This window comes from Mauremys reevesii, linkage group 2 (genome assembly GCF_016161935.1).
Source record: "Mauremys reevesii isolate NIE-2019 linkage group 2, ASM1616193v1, whole genome shotgun sequence".
Lineage (NCBI taxonomy): Eukaryota > Metazoa > Chordata > Testudines > Geoemydidae > Mauremys > Mauremys reevesii.
Window position 1 is genome coordinate 229,213,266 of NC_052624.1, and position 20,958 is coordinate 229,234,223.

The window sequence follows — 20,958 nt, forward strand, 5'->3', positions numbered from 1 at the left end:
TGGACAAGTCTGCTTTACATACTTTCTCTGGTTAATTTTTACCCAGTCAGATCCCAATCCTATCTTCAGTGGGAATTTTGTCTGAGTAATGACATAGTCTAACTAGCTGCAAATAGAGAGAAAAATGTAAATTTGACTTACTGCACTGGTTTTAATTATACTTTTCAAGTAGACTGGATTGTGTTTTAAATGATATTTTAGGAATCTGTGTCCTTAGCAGGGGCACTGGAACTGCAGGGTGGGGCAGGGGGCCATGGCCCCACAAGGGTGAGCCTTAAGGGTGAGCGATGGGGAGAGGGGGCAGAGATGAGCGAGCAGGGGGAGGAGCCATTGTTCAGGCAACAGGGGCGGGGTCCCCCACTTCTAGGGAGTTTCTGGCACTCCTGGTCCTCAATACATCCCCTCTCCCTTTCTGGAGTTATTTACTATCAATCAAGTGAAAGAAGGGTATAATACAAGAGTTAGTTACTCTCTTCCTTCCATTTTTTTAAATGCTCTAGCTTGAAATGGTCAAAAGGAACCATTGTCTTCAATATTTCTATATGCTTCATTTTACATTATAGAACTTTTATGAGGGATCAGAGTACATGAATAATGTTACCTTTTAAGGATAGCTCAATCTTATATTTTAAAAGCACTATAATGAATTATTTATTTAGGAAAAAATCTGAGCTACAGAATAAAGCACGGAAAATAAAAGGACAAGCAGCACTTTATTCTATAGACTGGCTCCATGATTACATGATTGCTGTATAAATTATGTTGCAGTTATTTAGTTTTTACATTGTGCACATTGCATGGTAATTTAATGTATAATTCCCATGGACTGTAATTTCTAGTTTTGATATCATTGTACTATTTTAATTTACAAGGGAGACAGTATTAATGGGCTTGATTACCCCAGCTCAAGGAAAACAACACAGGAATGGGCTAGGCACATTGTGGTATTTCCACCAAATCATTCTATTGTGGATGTGGATTTCTGCTCCATGGAATGGGTAGGTGGTTCCAGCACTTGTGTTGTGTTGTGAAGGATCTGCTGAAGGGTAAGTATGATACTTGGATAGATACAGCATATAATGAAGTAAACACTCAGAGAAACAGAAAATCCTTAAAATGAAGAACTAGATAAAGCTTTTAGCATCAGGTTGTACATTTTTGTGACTTTCCTATGGAAGGTATTTATTCCCCATTTCATATATGCTCGAACTACAGAAGCACTTTTAATTCAGGATTCTGTATTTTGTTTTAGGCATTTTTATGCATAAAATGCATACATTTTAGTTACATTGGTATTTGATTGAAATGCTTTATTGTTAATTATATATACACTGAAACTTCATGCATCTTGGAAGCACAAAATAAAACACAAATCATCTGCCAAGTGGTGGGAGAAGACTTTTCTTTGGCATTCATATAGTGTTAGGTATACTTTTTAAAAAAATATTTCTTTTCTGTAATAGCCCTGTTACCTCAACAAACCCAATTCACCATTGATAGGGCCTGATCATCTTGTTAGTTGGCTTGGGAGACACATAAATCAATCACCTTGCAGGATCAAAATGATAGAGGGAGAGTTTTGAAACAATGGTTCCATATTCCTTATACCAGCTTTCTGTTTTAATTCTTATTTTGTGTTGACAGTACAAGTTTTAGATTAAATATAAATGTAGGGATTACATTGCTGCAGAATTGCTCAAACTTTGGGACTGTGAAAAAATGTCATGCTGTAAAAAGCATCTTATTTTCTTTTGAAGCTAACAGCACAGAGTTTAAATTTCTATCAGCAAACATAAGTATTTTTCATTGCTGTATTTTCCAAATCAGTGACTGTACAATAACAGGAGTGAATTTTTATATTATATAGTGTATTAATCCATTAATCCAAAAAGCTCTAATGCTTTTTACACATCTAGCATAGCACCTTTCCAAGCATGGTTTTCTGCCATCACTCAGTTCCAAAACATAGTTTCATATAATTGACGTATTCCCTTTACAATTCATTCTTTGTTGCTTATTTAAGCTCTTCACAAAAATTACAAAACCTTATGCCCCACAGTTTGCATCTTGGAAGAACAACTTCTACTACTAGTAATAAATTACTTAAATCAATATCCTGTTTATAATGTAGCTTTTCAGCTGGACAGTTGGTGACCAGAACAAAGGATCAGTGTTTACTCATTCAAAACTCTCATTGAAGTCTGAGAATTTTGACAGAATGAACTCTGCAGGATTTGGCTTAGACTTTCTAAATATGGATTGACTGAGATAAAGAATCTTATTGTTCAAATGTACTGGTCTTCATTTACACCTGGTTAGTAAAAGTACGAGATTGTTTGTTACCCCAAGAACATACTGAAGGATCCCAGAGTAGCCCTTCTATTGCTTACTTCCAGGTTCCCAAAACGTTGGCCTAATAATCTGTTCCTGCAAGGTGAAAGGAGGGGGCTTGCCCTTGTGGAATTGCTTGGGTTTACCAAGGGTCTCCTTATGCCCTTCAGGAAGCTTTCCAAAACAGAATAGATCTGGTCACACCTGGGAGGATACGGATACAGCCCTCCGCTCAAAGGATTGACACCGAGGCAATACTTTTCCAAAACAAAGTGTTTTCTTTATTTAGTATAACCAATCTTTCCTAATACAATTAATCTAAAGATAAATTAAAACATAAACATAAGTCCCTTAGTACAGATATACAAGCTAAAGCACCCAATACTGTAATGTTATACAGTTGGAATTGCTTAAGTGATTATGTTCTGCACATGGTGATCAGTCACATGCAGGATACTGACAGTAATGTTAATAAACTTTAATCTTTATACATACACACCACAGACACTCATCTTTATTATCCCAAGCACATGCATTCATTAACCCTATTTCTATTCTATATCCTATACTATAGCTAGCATGCTTACTCTCTGTAGTCTTCTCTTCCTCTGTTCTGTCATGGTCCTTCTGCTCTGTCCCAGCAGCACCACTGCTGCTGTCACTCTGTGGTTGCTTCTTCTGATTCCTTTGCTCTTTTAGGTTTCTTCTGATCTTTTTTCTGGTTCTCCTTCTCCTGCTCCTGCCTTGATCGACTTCTTCCTGCTTGCTCTGTCTTTTATTCAGTTTCTGTTCTGTTCTGATTGGTTATTGTTGAAATGAATCTCAATTCTCAGGCACTTAGAACTTCCTCTATATGTTACTGAGTTTAAAACAAAACAGAATGCACAACAAACTATAAACTAACAATGAGAGACAACTGAAAACTCTGGGATTTGCATAAACATCCAGAAGTTGAAAACAAATGTCCCAAGAGTCACCATGATTTCTCCTACACAATTCCCTCTTCCCACTAGACTACCAGTGGTTGTCATCTTGAGGTTTGGGAGGTACAACTACAGTGCTGCAGAGGTCTGCTGCCCTTTGTGTGACATCTTCAGGATTATCTTTCTCATTTTCTTTACATTTAGGGCTCCCCTATTGCTCCTTGTTCTGTCTCCTTTCTTTACCAGTCTCTTTCTTCCAACTGATTATTTGTCCAGGCCTTTTATTCCTTTTCCTTTCCTCTCCCCTAGCTCTGTCCCCAGTGGATTCTGTGCCTTTTGTTCTTCAAAAGATTTTGAATCCCCTTCAAATGGATTTTGTCCTCAACTCTTACCATTTGCTCCATTTGTTCTCTGCATTTTAGCCAATTTTTATTGTGCACAGAAACCTTCAGCATAGGACAGAGGAGTGGCTGGAGCTGTTAGAGGGTACAGCTGGCCTATCAGCAGTGGAAATCTCTAACTGGATTTCATGTTGTTCTGCATAGCAGTGAAGGCTGGCATTATAGCCCTTAGATGACTCAGCCCTTAGCATCATAGTCCTCATTATGTTGGATTGAGATGAATTTGAAAAATTTGGAAATTCCCAGTAGGACTGGGAGTTTTAGCAGCCATGCAAATAAAATGATATATGTTCTCATGTTTTCTACATGGATAGTCTGTATTAAACCTTATACACAGTCATCCAAAACAAGAGCACTTCTGTTTCTATACAGACCTTTGTTAGGCTTCAAATGACAAATTGTGTGTGAAAAAGTCATCCACTTTTGACCAGTTCTGTTTGTCTAGAATCCCTCCCATCCCATAGAATCATAGATTATTAGGGTTGGAAGGGACCTCAGGAGATCTAGTCCAACCCCCTGCTCAAAGCAGGACCAATCCCCAAATGGCCCCCTCAAGGATTGAACTCACAACCCTGGGTTTAGTAGATTTCATCAATTCTTAGCCTTTTCAGTTCACTTTTATCACAGTGGGCAGTATATTACCCTAGATGCTCAAACCATTATTAATTATTAGAAAAGCCTCTCATTAGTGAAAATAAAATGCATACATTCTCAGGCTATTTGTATTGTTGTAGGTTATTTTTGTCCTTGTCGTACTAGGACCCCATTGTGCTAGGTACTGTGCCAATGCATAAATATACTGTGTTACCAAGGGTGATAAAAAGAATTAACAAAATACACCATTGGTTGAAAAATAACTAAGTCCCAATGCTGCATTGATAGCCAAGTGGATGGACCCTTGTTCTCACACGGAAACCCATAGGGTCCACCTGTGCAGATCCAATTGCAAGATCTGACCTTAACGTTGGACCATAATTATTCGTGTTATTAAGGGAGGTAAAAAAACCCTAGTACCTGATTTTGAGAAGCTCTAAAGTGACAAGCAAGGTTGTGAAATTTGAAAGGAATTTTTATTTAAAGTTCATAATTTTGGATATTTTAAGTTTTTATCTGTTCTATAGCCTAGAGTAAGGAGCTTGATGCAACTAACAACTGCCATTAAGTCTTTAGGCTTTTTTGCTGTTTAATGAAATAAATTGTTATGACTTGGATCAAGCAATTAATAAAGCAAATAGTGATCTTTTTATGCTAATGTGGTCTGTATGTAAATGGCTAAGTGGGTAAATCAGTGGGGTCATTAATCTTTTGGTTCATGTGTAAAGGAGTAAAGTGAGAGAACATCTCAAAATATAATTTGACCTTGTATAGTATTTCACTGTAATCTGAACTATTCAATTGAATGTAGTATTATTCACACCTGGCACCAATACATTAGGTTGCAAGACTGGTGTTTAAAGGTATGTCATCCACTTGAAATCTAGTCCATTTTTTTAAAAAGGGGTTAAGTAATTTCGGGTACTAAATCTGCCACTGAGTACCCCTGTGAATATTTGAGATTTAACAACTGCCTTTTCCCATTTTTTTTTCTTTTTTCACTAATATGTAAAAAACCATTAAGGCCATGATTCTGAAAAGACCCACACACCTGGTTACTTTTATTTATTGTGAGTAGCCTCATTGATTTAAATGGGACTATTCTGGGCTAAAAGTTAAAAGTGCATACAGATTTGCTGGATTGAGGTCTAAAACAAGGGACACTAATGAGTAGCTTTATCCAAAAAGTTCATTGAATTCAATAGGAATCTTTCTCTTGACTTGAGTGGGCCTTGTCTCAGGCACTAGCTGCTTATAAAGGGGAGACAGTGAAAGTGACTATATACAAAGTACAATGAAAAAAAATTGAGAAAAAGTATGTTTTCTCTATCTTTCAGTTATAGTAATCTTAAATGTTGCTTGTAATAACAGTAGGTAAATTCAGATGTACGACTGAGTTGCGTGTGTCCCTCTACTGAGTTAAGAACTCTGACTTTTGGGTAAGAAACTGTAAGCTTTAGAATAAATGTATTTATTTGGATTGTAATTTACTGCAACATTGCAATTCGCTCACTGAATCATTTCTGGGTTGATACATTAAAATGGATTGATACTGAAGTTGAATGTTCTGCAAGATATTGGGGCGAGGGGAGGAAAAAAGGGAAAAGAAGAAAATCAACAAGCTTTCTTGGTAGCTAAAGTTCTTAGATTTTCTTGAGCTGAAATGAATTATGCCTGGGTTGATAAGGTGGAGAACAATGAAGATGATTTATTTTTCCAAACACCAAAGCTTTTTTTTTTTTAAACATCTTTTGACAACAAAGAGACATCTTTTAACTGCAAGATCAGTTGCTTCTGTACTCCTTAGATAGAAATCCTGCATCTTGGCAGGGGATTAGACTAAATGACCCATGCGGTCCCTTCTAATCCTATGATTCTAACTCAAATCCTGAATTGCATGTGCTTTCACTTTGCTTGATAGTATTCAGTTTATCTCAGGGATTTTATAAGGCACCAATTCATGTGATATTTAAATCTCATAAGTTAATATCAATGACTTCCAACTGGCTGTGATAGTACCAGGGATCAATAGTGGGCAGGGAGTTCTGCAGAAAAGATAATACTGCCAGAGGCTCCCGGCAGGGCCGGCTTTAGGAAGTGCGGGGCCCAATTCAAACATTTTCAGCAGGGCCCCGGCAGGGATAACTCAAAAAAAAAAAAAAAAGTGTTAAGAAATGAAAGGCCTTTTTTTTTTTTTTAGCAACTGGTTCCCTATTAAAAAGTTCTGATTTAAGGGATGTACCACAGTATGTATTTTTTGTACCAATAGCCATACGTCCGTATTTTCCTCCCGGATGGCGATTTAAGAACCAAAAAGCCTGACATGTCCGTTTCACATGTGTGGGTCCCTGCCACTCCCTGGGGGTGTGCTAGGGTGACCAGATGTCCCGATTTTATAGGGACAGTCCCGATTTTTGGGTCGTCTTCTTATATAGGCACCTATTACCCCCCACCTCTGTCCCAATTTTTCACACTTGCTGTCTGGTCACCCTACGGTGTGCACATGTGTGGGTCCCAGCTGCTCTCTGCCCCCCTCATTGAAGAAGGTGTTCAGGGCACCAGTGGATATGGGGCTGGCTGGAGGCAGGGCAGGGGCTGACTGGAGGTAGGGTCTGACTGCAGGCAGGGCAAGGGGTGCGGGACTGGCTGGAGACAGGGGTGTGGGTGGTGGTCTGGCTGGCTTCAGGCAGGGCCACAGGGGTTGGCAGGGGTTGGCAGGGCTGGAGACAGAGGAGTGCGGGACTGGCTGGCTTCAGGCAGGGGTGGAGACAGGGCAGGGTGTGTGGGGCTGGTGTGGGCAGGGCAGGGGGTGCGGCAGGAGCTGGCTGGAGACGGGCTGGCTGCGGGCAGGGGGTGTGGGGCTGGCTGCAGGCAGGGGCTGGCTGCAGGCAGGGCAAGGGGTGCGGGACTGGCTGGAGACGGGCTGGCTGCAGGCAGGGTAAGGGGTGCGGGACTGGCTGGAGACGGGCTGGCTGCAGGCAGGGCAAGGGGTGCGGGGCTGGCGAGAGACAGGGGCTGGTTGCGGGCAGGGGGTGCGGGGCTGGCTGCAGGCAGGACGGGGTGCAGCAGGGGCTGGCTGCGGGCAGGGGGTGAAGGTACAGGGGGTACAGCCCACCCTGTATGGTGAGTGCCCCCTCTTCCTTCCCCCCCCCACCAGGGTAGCAGCAGCAGTCTGGGGCCCAGGGGCTATTTAAAGGGCCTGGGGCTCCCCTGCTTCTACCGCCCCGGCCCTTTAAATAGCCACAGAAGCCCTGGGGAAGCGGTGTGGCTCCGGTGGCTATTTAAAGGGCCGGGGAGGTAGAAGCAATGGGAGCCCCGGACTTTTAAAATAGACCCCAGAACCCTGCAGCCTACCCCAGGGCTCCAGCAGTGGGGCTCAGGTGACAATTTAAAGGGCCTGGGGCTCCAGTCCCTGCTGGGATCCCCAGACCCTTTAAATTGCCCCTGGGGAAGCCGGGCCACCCCGGTACAGCACACCGGCTCTTGCCAGTACACCGTATTGGGGCTTGGGTGCGGGGCCCTCTTAGGAGCGGGGCCCGATTCAGGGGAATTGGTTGAATTGGCCTAAAGCCGGGCCCCCCCTTTTTTTTGGGAGGGGGCATCACCATGGTGGGGGAGGATGTGGTTCTTGCAGCCAATTCAGTACTGCTCCGAGTCTCAATCCATCTCCTCACACCCCATGACTGCTCTCCATGAAGTTGGGGAAAATGTGCAGAATTTGCATGGGGACGATCTGGTCTTATACATTCAAGGGTTACTTCCTATGTCAAACTGATTCTTTCTTTCATGAAATTCCAGTCCTTGAATACCTGCCTTTTCATCGCTATCTCCTTGCAGGGTTCATGCTTTTTCGTCATCTCCTCTCGGCCTAAACAGATCTTGCTAAATACGTTTGTACTTTTTCAAAGAACCATTATGACATTTACCCATTTTGGTACACCTGTCTTTAAGATCTGCAGTTGAAGACTATGCATGGAAAAATGCAAACTTTGCCGGTAAATTTCATTAAAATCTTTGCAAAGATTGTCATTTTGAAGACTTTTTTTTTCCTGTGAGCATATGGAATCATCTTCATTACAACTCTTGTTGTATGGCAAAGATCTGAAAAGTTTCAGAAATCATCAGATAGGAGAGTTGCAGTTGTTTTCAGTTCTCAAAGTCAATTTGTTCTTTTTTTCTAGGTTAATGGTAAAATTCAGCTTCTTAGTCTATATATTCAGGTTTGCAGGTTCTCTTTAAACTGGAATCTTTATTTCCATATACTGTGGAGGTTTGTGCTGTTTTGGAACAGACTTCTCTAAAATTGTTCACGACTTTTGGAAGAGATACTATTGAAGGTATTGTTCAAATTAATAAGAACTTGATTTATTTTTCTATATGTCTAATACTTCTTATGTCTCAACTTTTTTTAAGGAATGTAAAGGTGCACACAGCTGGAAGATCATTCTAATTGAATTACAAAAGCTGAAATAAGTGCAGTCAAGTTTTAGGATATACAATTACATGAAAGACCAGTGAACTTGCAATCTCTAGATGACATGACATCTCTGCATGAAATCTCTAAATGTTTTGGTTTAATTAGCTGTAGTAGCTAATACTATTTTAAGTTTCTTTTGAAGTAAATAATTTTAATTGCAATCAATAATTTGTGCTATCATCATCTAAGGTTACTGTAACACTTTCTCTAACGCTGTTGTCTTTGACAACTAGTTCAATAACTCCTTGCTTAACATTTTAGTTATGTTCCTGAAAAATGCAACTTTAAGCAAAACAATGTTAAGCAAATCCAGTTTCCTCATAAGAATTAATGTAAATGGGGGGGTTAGGTTCCAGAGAATTTTTTTTCACCAGACAAAAACCTCTCTCTCATATATACACACACATGCGCACACATACAGTATAAGTTTTAAACAATTAAATACTGTACGTAGCAATGATGATTGTGAAGCTTGGTTGAGGTGGTGAAGTTAGAAGGTGGGATATTTCCCGGGGAATGCCTTACTGCTAAATGATGAACTAGCATTCGGCTAAGCCCTCAAGGGTTAACACGTTGTTAATGTAGCCTCACACTCTACCAGGCAGCATGAATGGAGAGAGGGGAGACAGCATAGCAGACAGAGAGACACACTATATGTGTGAGAGAGAGACGAGCATTTCCCCTTTAAGTACGCTGACCCCACTCTAAGTACATTGCCTTTAAAAAGATCAGGAAGTTGAGATGGCAGCTGTGGCCAGCAAGCTCTCTCTGTCCTAAGTTCTGTCGTGTCTCTACCCTGCTCTATATGGAGAAAGGGTAAGTGGGGGCAGTAACGGGGGGGAGGGGGACACCCTGACATTAGCCCTCCTCTTCCCCCCTCTGCTGCACAGCAAGCAGGAGGCTCCCGGGAGCAGCTCCAAGGCAAAGGGCAGGAGCAGCACATGGCAGTGGGCGAGTGTGATGTTATGAGTGTGATATAATATCTCATTGAAAGATGACAGGGCCAGAAAAAGTTAATTAACTCACCTCATAGACTAACCTAACACATGGGTGAACCTTAAGGACTTGTTAGAAAAATATGTACATAAACAGAGCTTTGAAATGCAAGTCTGCATTGTTAAAGATCTCAAGGGTAGATGTTTGCTCAGGTCTTGTGATGTAAGCAAACAAGTCTTGTCTATTGCTATAACTTTAATTCAAAAATCAAAAAAGGAATATTAACATTTGTGATTATACTTGAGTAAAATAGTATTATTGTCTATATGTCTCTTTAAAGGTTGTGGTAACCTGTATCTAAACTGTTTAATGGATAAATTACCCTGTGCTAATTGCCAGGATGTTTGGGAGAAAGAATTAAGCCTATTGTTTTCTCAGGCCAGAAGGCTGCTGGAAATGTATAAGAACCCTGGGACATGATCCTACTTCATCTCAAATCTGCTTTGGGTTTCAAGAAGGGGAAAGTTTAAGCCATAAGAATTAAAATCCCCAGTTATTGACTGGAGTCACCCTGAATATGGACATTAAACTATAACCTCTGGACTATTTCTAAAAGGACTTTTGGCAACTACAAGCTCACCTCTACTATGTATCTAAACCTCAAGAATTGAATTCAAGTCTGTATGTATATTGATCTTTTAACTAACACTTTCTCTTTTCTTTTTTAATACATTTTAGCTTAGTTAATAAGAATTGGCTAATAGTGTGTATTTTGGGTAGGATCTAAGTTATAATTAAACCTGGATATGTGGTTGATCATTTGGGATTGGAAGAACCTTTCCTTTTATATGATGAGATAAGATGCTCAGTAATCATCATCATATCTAACAGGTGTGTCTGGACGGAGGCCTGAGGCTGGGTACTTTAAGGGAACTGCGTGGTTTGAACTTCTAGGTAACCAGTGAGGTACTATAGAAGCTGTTTTGTGCTGGTTTGGTAAATCTAAGTATTGAAATATCCACCAGCATCTGGGGTTGGTCTGCCCTGTTTTGTTTGCAGTTCACCCTAATTGAGTGACCTCAGCTGGCTCCCACAGGCAGCACTGTCACAGCATGGGACAGCTCAACTGCCGGCAATTGATAGCCTGCTGGGTGGCTGCGGCACAGGGAATTTAGGGGAGCGGGGAGCTGATAGGGGGGCTACAAGTCCACCGTGGTTCCAAGCCCCCACCAGCTAGCTGGAATGGGCTGCTCTTCCGGGAAGCAGTGAACAAAGTAGGCGCCTGACAAACATTATTATAAGGGAGCATTGCGCAACTTTAAACAAGCATGTTCCCTAATTGATTAGCAACAAAACAATGTTAACCGAGACAACTTTAAGTGAGGAGTTACTGTACATTCCTGCATTGCCTTGCTTATCATTTGGTTTTTGTTAGATGAAAATCTATACTATTTGGCGAAAGACAGGATTAGATTTCAAAAAAGATGTCAACAATTGGATGATTGGTATGAAATCAACAAAATGAAATTCAATAAAGAAAAGCGCAAAGTACTCACTTTAGGAAGAAAACATTAAAAGTACAACTACGAAGTGGGGAATAACTGGCTATGAAGTAGTACTGTGGGGTATAAGAATCAAAAATTGAATATGAGCAAGTAACGTAATGGAGTTGCAAAAAACCCTAATATATTAACAGGAGTATTGTATATAAGACATAGGAATAATTGTTCCACTCTATTCAGTACTGGTGAGGCTTCTACTAGAATATTGTGTCCAGTTTTGAATGCCATAATTTAAGGAACATATGGACCAATTCGAGAGCATCTGGAAGAGAACAGCAAAAATAAGATGTTTAGAAAACATGATCTAGGAGGAAAGGTTGAAAGAACTGGGCATGGTTAGTCTAGAGAAAAGAATGCTGAAAGGGGATATGCTAAGTCTTCAACAGTGATCAGTTCTCTATAGATATGTCTGCACTGGAATCAGACACCCATCCATGCCAGCTGACTTAAAGTAGGTCTAAGGGGCTGTTTAATTATTGTGTAGAGGTTTGGGCTTGAGCAGGAGCCCAAGGTCTGGGATGCTGCTCCAGCCCAAGTCTGAACATCTATAGTGCAATTAAACAGCCCCTTAGCCTCAGCCAAGCAAGCCCATGTCAGCTGGCATGCGCCAGCCACGGGTATCTAATAGCAGTGTAGATATGACCTATGTCCATTGACGGCAAGACAAGAAGTAACTGACTCATTTTGCAGCAAGGGAGATTCAGGTTAGATATTAGGAAAAACCTTTCCAACTATAAGGGTAGATAAACTCTGGAATAGGCTAAAAAGGGAGGTTGTGCAATCCTGATCACTGGAGGTTTTAAAGAAGAGGATAGACAAACATCTGTCAGGGATAGTCTAGATCAGGGGTGGGCAAACTTTTTGGCCTGAGGGCCACATCGGGGTTGCACAACTGTATGGAGGGCCAGGTAGGGAAGGCTGTGCCTCCCCAAACAGCCTGGCCCCCGCCCTCTATCTGCCCTCTCCCACTTCCCACCCCCTAACTGTCCCCCTCAGAACTCCCAACCCATCCAACCCCCCCTGCTCCTTGTCCCCTGGCCGCGCCCTCCCGGGACCCCTGCCTCCTATCCAACCCCCCTGACTGTCCTGACTTCTATCCACACCCCTGCCCCCTGACAGCCCCGCCCTGGACTCCGACCCCCTATCCAACCACCCTCTGCTCCTCGTCCCTTGACCATCCCCTCCCGGGACCCCCCGCCCCTAACTTCCCCCCGGGATCCCACCCCATCCAACCCCACATCCCCGCCCCCTGACAGGCCCTCTAGGACTACCACTCCCAACCCTCCCTGTTCCCCATCCCCTGACCGCACCCCCAAAACCTCCACCCCATCCAACTGCCCCCTCCTCCCTGACTGCCCCCCAGGACCACCTGCTCCCTTACCCAACCCCGCTGCTCACTGCCCCCTTACCAGCAGCAGGAGCTTGCAGCCGTGACACTCGGCCAGAGCCAGCTGCACTCCCCATGCTGCCCAGCGGGAGCAGCGGGCCAGAGCGCAGCCCACATTGCGGCGTGGCTGCGGGGAAAGGGGGACAGCGGGGGAGGGGCCGGGGACTAGGGTCCCTGGCTGGGAACTCAGGGGCTGGGCAGGACGGTCCCGGGGGCCATATTATGCCCATGTCTGGTTTAGATATACTTAATCTTGCCTTGGTATCGGGGGTGGGAATGACCTCTTGCAGTCTCTTCCAGCTGTATACTTCTATAATTCTGTGCTTATGTGTTCCTCATATTCTGGGTCCCTGACTTGAGACCTTATGGTCTGATTTGAAGAAGTACTGAGCACTCGGAAATGCAATGGAAGTCAGTGAGAACTGGACTTTGAACATACAAAGTGCTGAAAAAAAATAAAAATCAGATCTTAGGTGTGTCTAATTGGGCACCTAAAATTACTAGATATTTTGAACTTAATTTCTCTGTGCCTCAGTTCCAGGTCTGTAAAATGGGGATTATACTGCCCCTTCATCTCACAAAGGTGTTTTGAAAATATATTTATTAATATTTGTGAAGCCCTCAGATACTATAGTGGTGAGTACCATAGGAAAGGACATGAAGAAATTAATAATTCTGTCATCAGAGCTGGGCAATTGTAATGTGCAGAAATAAGGCCAAAGGCACACATTGAACCAAGGAGAAAACAAAATATTGAATACAAATAGCACTGAGTACCATCCATGCTATGTCCTGAATGAGGCGGGGGTCCTGTGGAAAAAATAGTATGTGACCATCAGAGATCCTAGAAATCTATTTGCCATGGAAAAACATGGCTTGGGCTGTCAGCTTAAAAATTTTAAACATATCAATAAAACATTTTGTTTAACAGAGACATTATTTTATATATATAAAATCTAGTAATTTTAGGTGCCCAATTATATATATATATAATGTCTCTGTTGAACAAAATGTTGCAGTGGGGGAGGATTAGGTTGGATATTAGGAAAAACTTTTTCACTAGGAGGGTGGTGAAGCACTGGAATGGGTTACCTAGGGAGGTGGTGGAATCGCCTTCCTTAGAGGTTTTTAAGGTCAGGTCTCTGTTGAACAAAATGTTGTATTGATATGTTTCCCCCGCGTCTGTCTCTCTCTCTTTCTCTATCTATCTATCTAGTGTGTGGCTAGGGAAACTAAAGTTCAGTGTTTTGTTTCAATTGTGGAAAAACACTGATTTTTTTTTAATCACTAAAAATTAGGCTCCCTGGGGATCATGCAGTTAATGCTTCTCATAATGCAAATACACAGTACTTAGTTCTGGCATTTCCGAACTTTTGAGTGCTTGACTTGGTGTCCTTAATGTTTGTAACAGCTTTTTTTGTGTGTAATTAGATTTAATCTATCTATTATAGCTGTGTATCTAGAAAAGCCAATAATTCAGCACAGGACTGATCAGAAATGAACATTTTTAAGTAATATTTATACTAGTTTTAAAACATCTGCTTCTACAGGGACTGATGCAAAGCCCACTAAAGTCAATAGGAGTCTTTCCACTGACTTAAATGGGCTTTGGATCAGACTCAGAGTAGAATCCCTCCCCTCTAGCCATTGTTTCATTGACTTAGTCATATATAACAAATTGTTTTTGTTCTTTAAAGTTGAAGCCTAGGTTATTTCCACTTACTATGCTCTGTTTTATAATTGTCCCCTTACCCGTTTATATTTTTGTTCTTCCTCAGCCATCATAAAAATATCCATTTTAGGCAAATAATCTTATGCAGGGAACCAGATAACTTTCTCTGCAGGGGAGTGGCTACATTAGAGAAGAAATGGCCCATTTCATTGTTCATTAATCAGAGGTTATCCTGAGCTTGATCATTTAAGGCTTAACAGCAAAAACAAAAACTACTTTTAAAAATGATCTTGTCAGTGATAAGTGCAATTTAGAAGGAGTCACTAAACTCCATTTACTTCCTAATAATTGATAAATTCCAGATGCTTTTTTAAAGAGATTCCACATTAAGCCAAAGAGTGCGTTCTCCCATGTGGTGAGAAAAAAACCCATAAGAGAATGGTGGCAACCCCCACCCCAGAACTAGGTTTATCATGGATTCTTCTGAAATATTCCATTTGAGGGCCTTGTGTCTGCCATGAAAGAAGCAGATACTGGGGCCTCCACAACCTGTGGATCTCTGGGTATCATTCAGAGGGACAGGGCCATCTGCCTGCAGGCCCTGTGCCTCTGCGCTGACTCTGGTGGCCCCCACAGCTCCTTGGCAGTCCATTCAGCTGTGGTGCCAGGAACTACCCCTCGGAGGGAAGGGCATTCAGTGTGGAGAGAGGCTGTTCTAAAGGTAACAAAATCTAGTTTTCCATCTTGTTCCCCAGGTATCTGAAGCCATTACAATGGTTAAGAAATGACATGGGCTACCGTATTTTCAGCATGGTGGTCATGACATCCAGCCGTGTTTTTCTTTCTGTCTGATCCATACAACTCTCCCAAAGTTTTGTAGCAATTTGGGCTGGGATAATGGGTGGCTGAGGATCTATGCAGATGATATTAATAGGTTGTGGGGAAACAACCAAAAAATGTGGTGAGGATTGTATCTGCTTGTCATGGGGCATCCACCCCTTTAAGAGGTGTCGGGGCCCAGTCTGCCCATGACTGCCTTTTTAAGGCCCGCCTGCGGCTAACTCACTGCCCCACGCTGATGCTTGTAATTAATTAGTAAACCAGCAGCTGGACCTAGTAAGTTGCCCAAGGTCAGTTAGGGAAGGCACTTCCAAGGAGACAGGAAGCTACTGAGAAGAGGACATCACCGGGAGAGCTCACCAGAGCAGGGAGGTGTGCTCTTAGAGCAGGTATCCTAGAGGGTATGCTCTAGGACAGAGGGAACTCTCTCCATAGATCCCACCACAGCAGTGAGCTTTGGAGACATTCTTACAGATAGGAGGTTCCTAAAGGGAGAGCTGCAGAAGTCAGGCCTTGTCTGAGCATGACTGGAGTACTGTCATGGATGGATGACTGGACTACTGTCATGGATGGATATAAACTGCTCAGGAAGGACAGGCCGGGCGGAAAAGGTGGGGGAGTTGCACTGTATGTAAGAGAGCAGTATGACTTCGGTGTGAAACTGCAGAAAACCTGAGTCTCTGGATTAAGTTTAGAAGTGTGAGCAACAAGGGTGATGTTGTGGTGGGAGTCTGCTATAGACCACCAGACCAGGGGGATGAGGTGGACGAGGCTTTCTTCTGGCAACTAACGGAAGTTACTAGATCACAGGCCCTGGTTCTCATGGGAGACTTCAATCACCCTGGTATCTGCTGGGAGAGCAGTACAGCGGTGCACAGACAATCCAGGAAGTTTTTGGAAAGCGTAGGGGACAATTTCCTTGTGCAAGTGCTGGAGGAACCAACTAGGGGCAGAACTCTTCTTGACCTGCTGCTCACAAACTGGGAAGAATTAGTAAGGGAAGCAAAAGTGGATGGGAACCTGGGAGGCAGTGACCATGAGATGGTTGAGTTCAGGATCCTGACACAAGGAAGAAAGGAGAGCAGCAGAGTACAGACCCTGGACTTCAGAAAAGCAGACTTTGACTCCCTCAGGAAACTGATGGGCAGGATCCCCTGGGAGAATAATATGAGGGGGAAAGGAGTCCAGGAGAGCTGGCTGTATTTTAAAGAATCCTTATTGAGGTTGCAGGAACAAACCATCCCTATGTGTAGAAAGAATAGTAAATATGGCAGGCGACCAGCTTGGCTTATCAGTGAAATCCTTGCTGATCTTAAACATAAAAAAGAAGCTTACAAGAAGTGGAAGATTGGACAAATGACCAAGGAGGAGTATAAAAATATTGCTCGGGCATGCAGGAGTGAAATCAGGAAAGCCAAATCCCACTTGGAGTTACTCTTAACATCTCTTGCTAGCTGCAACAAGAAGGGTTTCTTCAGGTATGTTAGCAACAAGAAGAAAGTCAAGGAAAGTGTGGGCCCCTTACTGAATGAGGAGGCAATGTAGTGACAGAGGATGTGGAAAAAGCTAATGCACTCAAATGCTTTTTTTGCCTCTGTCTTCACGAACCAGGTCAGCTCCAAGACTACTGCACTGGGCAGCATAGCATGGGGAGGAGGTGACCAGCCCTCTGTGGAGAAAGAAGTGGTTCAAGACTATTTAGAAAAGCTGGACAAGCACAAGTCCATGGGGCTGGATGTGCTGCATCCAGGGGTGCTAAAGGGGGAGGGATAGGTTTGAGCATTGGCCTGCTACACCCAGGGTGGTGAGTTCAATCCTCGAGGGAGCCATTTGGGGATCTGGGGCAAAAATTGAGGATTGGCCCTGCTTTGAGCAGGCGGTTAGACTAGATGACCTCCTGAGCTCCCTTCCATCCTGATATTCTGTGAAAGGAGTTGGCAGATGTGATTGCAGAGCTATTGGCCATTATCGTTTAAAACTCATGGTGATTGGGGGAGGTCCTAGATGACTGGAAAAAGGCTAATGTAGTGCCCATCTTTAATAAAAGGGAAGGAGGAGGATCCAGGGAACTACAGGCCAGTCAGCCTCACCTCAGTCCCTGGAAAAATCATGGAGCAGGTCCTCAAGAAATCAATTCTGAAGCACTTGGAGGAGAGGAAAGTGATCAGGAACAGTCAGCATGGATACACCAAGGGCATGTCATGCCTGACTAACCTCATTGCCTTCTATGATGAGTAAACTGGCTCTCTGGATGAGGGGAAAGCAGTGGATGTGTTATTCCTGGGCTTCAGCAAAGCTTTTGCTACGGTCTCCCACAGTATTCTTGCCAGCAAGTTAAAGAAGTATGGGGTGGATGAATGGACTATATGGTGGATAGAAAGCTGGCTAGATTGTCTGGCTCAACAGGTAGTGATGAATGGCTCCATATCTAGGTGGCAGCCAGTTTCAAGAAGAGTGCCCCAAGGGTCGGTTCTGGGGCTAGTTTTGTTCAATATCTTCATTAATGAGCTGGAGGATGGTGTGGACTGCACTCTCAGCAAGTTTGCAGATGACACTAAACTGGGAAGAGAGGTAGATACGCTGGAGAGTAGGGATAGGATACAGAGGGACCTAGACAACTTAGAGGACTGGGTCAAAAGAAATCCTTGTTGAACCTCATCAGATAAGTGCAGAGTCCAGCACTTAAGATGGAAGAATCCCATGCACTTCAACAGATTAAGGACCGAGTGGCTAGGCAGCAGTTCTGCAGAAAAGGACCTAGGGATTACAGTGGACAAGAAGCTGGATATGAGTCAACAGTGTGCCCTTGTTGCCAAGAAGGCTAATGGCATTTTGGGCTGTAGAAGTAGGGGCATTGCCAGCAGATTGAGGGACGTGATCATTCCCCTCTATTTGGTACTGGTGAGGCCTCATCTGGAGTACTGTGTCCCACACTACAAGAAGAATATGGCAAAATTGGAAAGAGTCCAGTGGAGGGCAACAAAAATGATTAGGGGGCTGGAGCACATGACTTATGAGGAGAGGCTGAGGGAACTGGAATTGTTTAGTCTGCAGAAGAGAAGAATGAGGAGGGATTTGATAGCTGCTTTCAGCTACCTGAAAGGGGGTTCCAAAGAGGATGGATCTAGACTGTTCTCAGTGGTAGCAGATGACAGAACAAAGAGTAATGGTCTCAAGTTGCAGTGGGGGAGGTTTAGGTTGGATAGTAGGAAAAATTATTTCACTAAGAGGGTGGTGAAGCCTTGGAATGGGTTACCTAGGGAGGTGGTGGAATCTCCTTCCTTAGCGGTTTTTGAGGTCAGGCTTGACAAAGCCCTGGCTGGGATGATTTAGTTGGTAATTGGTCCTGCTTTGAGCAGGGGGTTGGACTAGATGACCTCCTGAGGTCCCTTCCAACCCTGATATTCTATGATTCTATGAAAGGGCCTGGACACAGGTGAACAGAGGACTCCGGTGGGAACAAATAATCTAAAACTGACTCCTAGTTAAGGGACTGAGGTAAAGGTTTTACTTATACTTTGTGCTGGCCTTGTCTGTTAATAAACAAGACTCCTTAGAGGAGGTGCTATTTTATACCTCAAACCTGCTCAGACTTGTTTCTATCCCAGGTGAAGGGAAATCAAGGCACACTTATTGCTACACCTGATTGCAAGGGAGCACTTGGGAATGACTTTCACTATGACACTGCTCCTTTAAAACCCCAGTTTATCAAAACATTTAATCACATTCTAAACTTTCCTCATGTGAGTAATCCCATACCTTTTCAGCAAAGCACTTAAGCATGTACATTGTTGAATAGGGATAGGGTTACTCACATGCTGAAAGCTAAACTCATGAGTAAATCTCTGCTGAATGAGAGCCTAAATGAGCATGTATGCCTGTCATTTTGTTACTGGAGCTTGCAATCTGGGAGCATTTCTGGAAGATCATTTAGCAGCAGTCTTAAGGAATTCCATAGATGGCAACAGTTTTTTGAGCTTGTGATGGGGCGCCTGCAGGGAGGCTCTGCAGGCGCCAATCAGAGAAGGGCTGAGGGGAGCAGCCAATCATGGCCAGGCAGGCCCATATAAGAAGGGCTGCAGGGCAGAGATGCTGCAGTCACTCCCTGGAGCTCAAGGAGGGAAGAGGACTGGCAGCCTTGCAGGCTGAAGATAGTAGCACCCTGGACAGAGCAGTGCTGCAAGTAAATACCCAGGGAGCTAAAGGCAACTCCTGGTGAGTTGCAGGGATCTGCAGGCTGATGACCTGAGGCAAGGGCAGAGGGCGCTGGGGCTGTGGGGAAGTGGCCCAGGGAGATCTACTGAAGAGTCGGAGGGGGCACTGCAAGCAGTGGCCTTCTACAGGGTCTCTGGGTTGGGACCTGGAGTTGTGGGTGGGTCTGTGTCCCTCCCAACCCCACCCCACTTGCCACTGGGGAAGTGGCTAGACAATAGACTGCAGTCACCACTGATAAGTGGCTGGACAGGGATTGCAGACATGTCCCCCATAAGGGGGAAGCACAGAGTGTGGCATGGCCGGAGGGCTGTGTCACTGAAGAGGACACCACAGTCCTTGGAGTGACACGGGGCCAGGAGCAGAAGAGGTGGTGGGTGGAAGCACCGCCAGAGCAGGGTGCACTGGATACCAGAGCTAATTCCCATATTAGCCATGAGGCAGCATCAGAGTGGTGAGTTGCACCCTGTCACAGAACCTGAATCTTGTTACCATGGTTTGTGGTGCAATCACCACAAAATTAGACAACTGCAATGAGCTCTACATGAGGTTACATCTTAAATCATCTTGGAAATGGAAGCTGGCGCAGAATGTAGTACTGTAGCTCTTAGTTTAATGATGTGCCTCCCTAGAGGAACATGATTTCAGTGCTCCAGTTTCCAAGTAGAGTTTGTGGTGGTGGAGTGGAGGCTTTTGCTTTTATTTTTGTTGTTTTAGTGGAGCCTAAAAGGCCTTAAGTATCCTGTGACCTGCTTGTGAGGGACTATCTGTCACCCCATAGCATACTGCTGCAACTGTGATCAGTAAGTATGTGAGCTGGAATCCTCTCAGTTTGAGATGGAGCAAGATGTCCTTTGTTGAGGGATCCATATGCTTGGAATTTCCTCCAAACCTGTTCCCCCTGTGATCCGAAATAGCCCAGCTGGCATTCAATGCACACTGTAAAGGCTCGCTTCACCTAAGCTTTTGGACAAGGATTGGCACTGTAACAACCAGTACTTGTTTGTGTAATGGGGTTATCAGGGTTACATTTGACTGGATTGCTATCTGTGGTATGTTATCTTAGTTTCTGGACTTGGAGAAGCTGCTGGTTGTTTGTTGTGGGTTTTTTTTATGCATCATTGATCATCTAAGAGCCAACAATGAGTTTTTCTTCCTCTTCTTTTAGTTATCAATCTCATAAATAGGGATGGTTTGCTAGTTGCAAAGAGGAGAGAATCTGTCACTGTCTACCCTATGGGGAATCTCCCAGCATGAGGGGCGTCTCCAGTAAGCATAGATCACTATCACACCTCCCTCTCCTGTAGCCCCTGGCATAGGTGATACAAGGGATGGGGAGATGTCATGGCAGTCTGCATCTCCTCAGCTAATGGATGCTTCTTCAGACTGATCTAATCTGTGTTGGGGCTGGACAGAGAATCAGAAAGCCACAATGGCTCCCAGCTCCTGCTTACCCCTACAACCTAATCTCTACCACACCAAGCAGATCTCAGCTGCAGCAGAGAATCTGGCCCGTGAAGCCATTTTGATTCCCTGGAAGTTTGAAAATTCTTTGCTAAACACACTTTATTTCCTCACGTTCGCCATCTCTGCAATTAGCGTAGGCTACTTGTTATGTTTGTA

At 43.7% G+C, this 20,958-nt stretch overlaps 1 protein-coding gene and 1 long non-coding RNA gene across 8 annotated transcripts in view; one reads left to right on the forward strand and one right to left on the reverse strand.

Annotated features, from left to right (window-relative positions):
- Nucleotides 1-20,958, forward strand: part of C2H8orf34 (chromosome 2 C8orf34 homolog) — a 292,844-nt gene that overhangs the window by 110,209 nt on the left and 161,677 nt on the right. The gene's annotated exons all lie outside the window — the stretch shown is intronic.
- The window catches only part of LOC120397155, an 84,707-nt gene continuing 76,514 nt past the window's right edge, over nucleotides 12,766-20,958 (reverse strand). The window contains exon 4 of the long non-coding RNA XR_005593693.1: nucleotides 12,766-13,056. This is a non-coding gene — a long non-coding RNA (uncharacterized LOC120397155). The remainder of the gene's footprint in view (nucleotides 13,057-20,958) is intronic.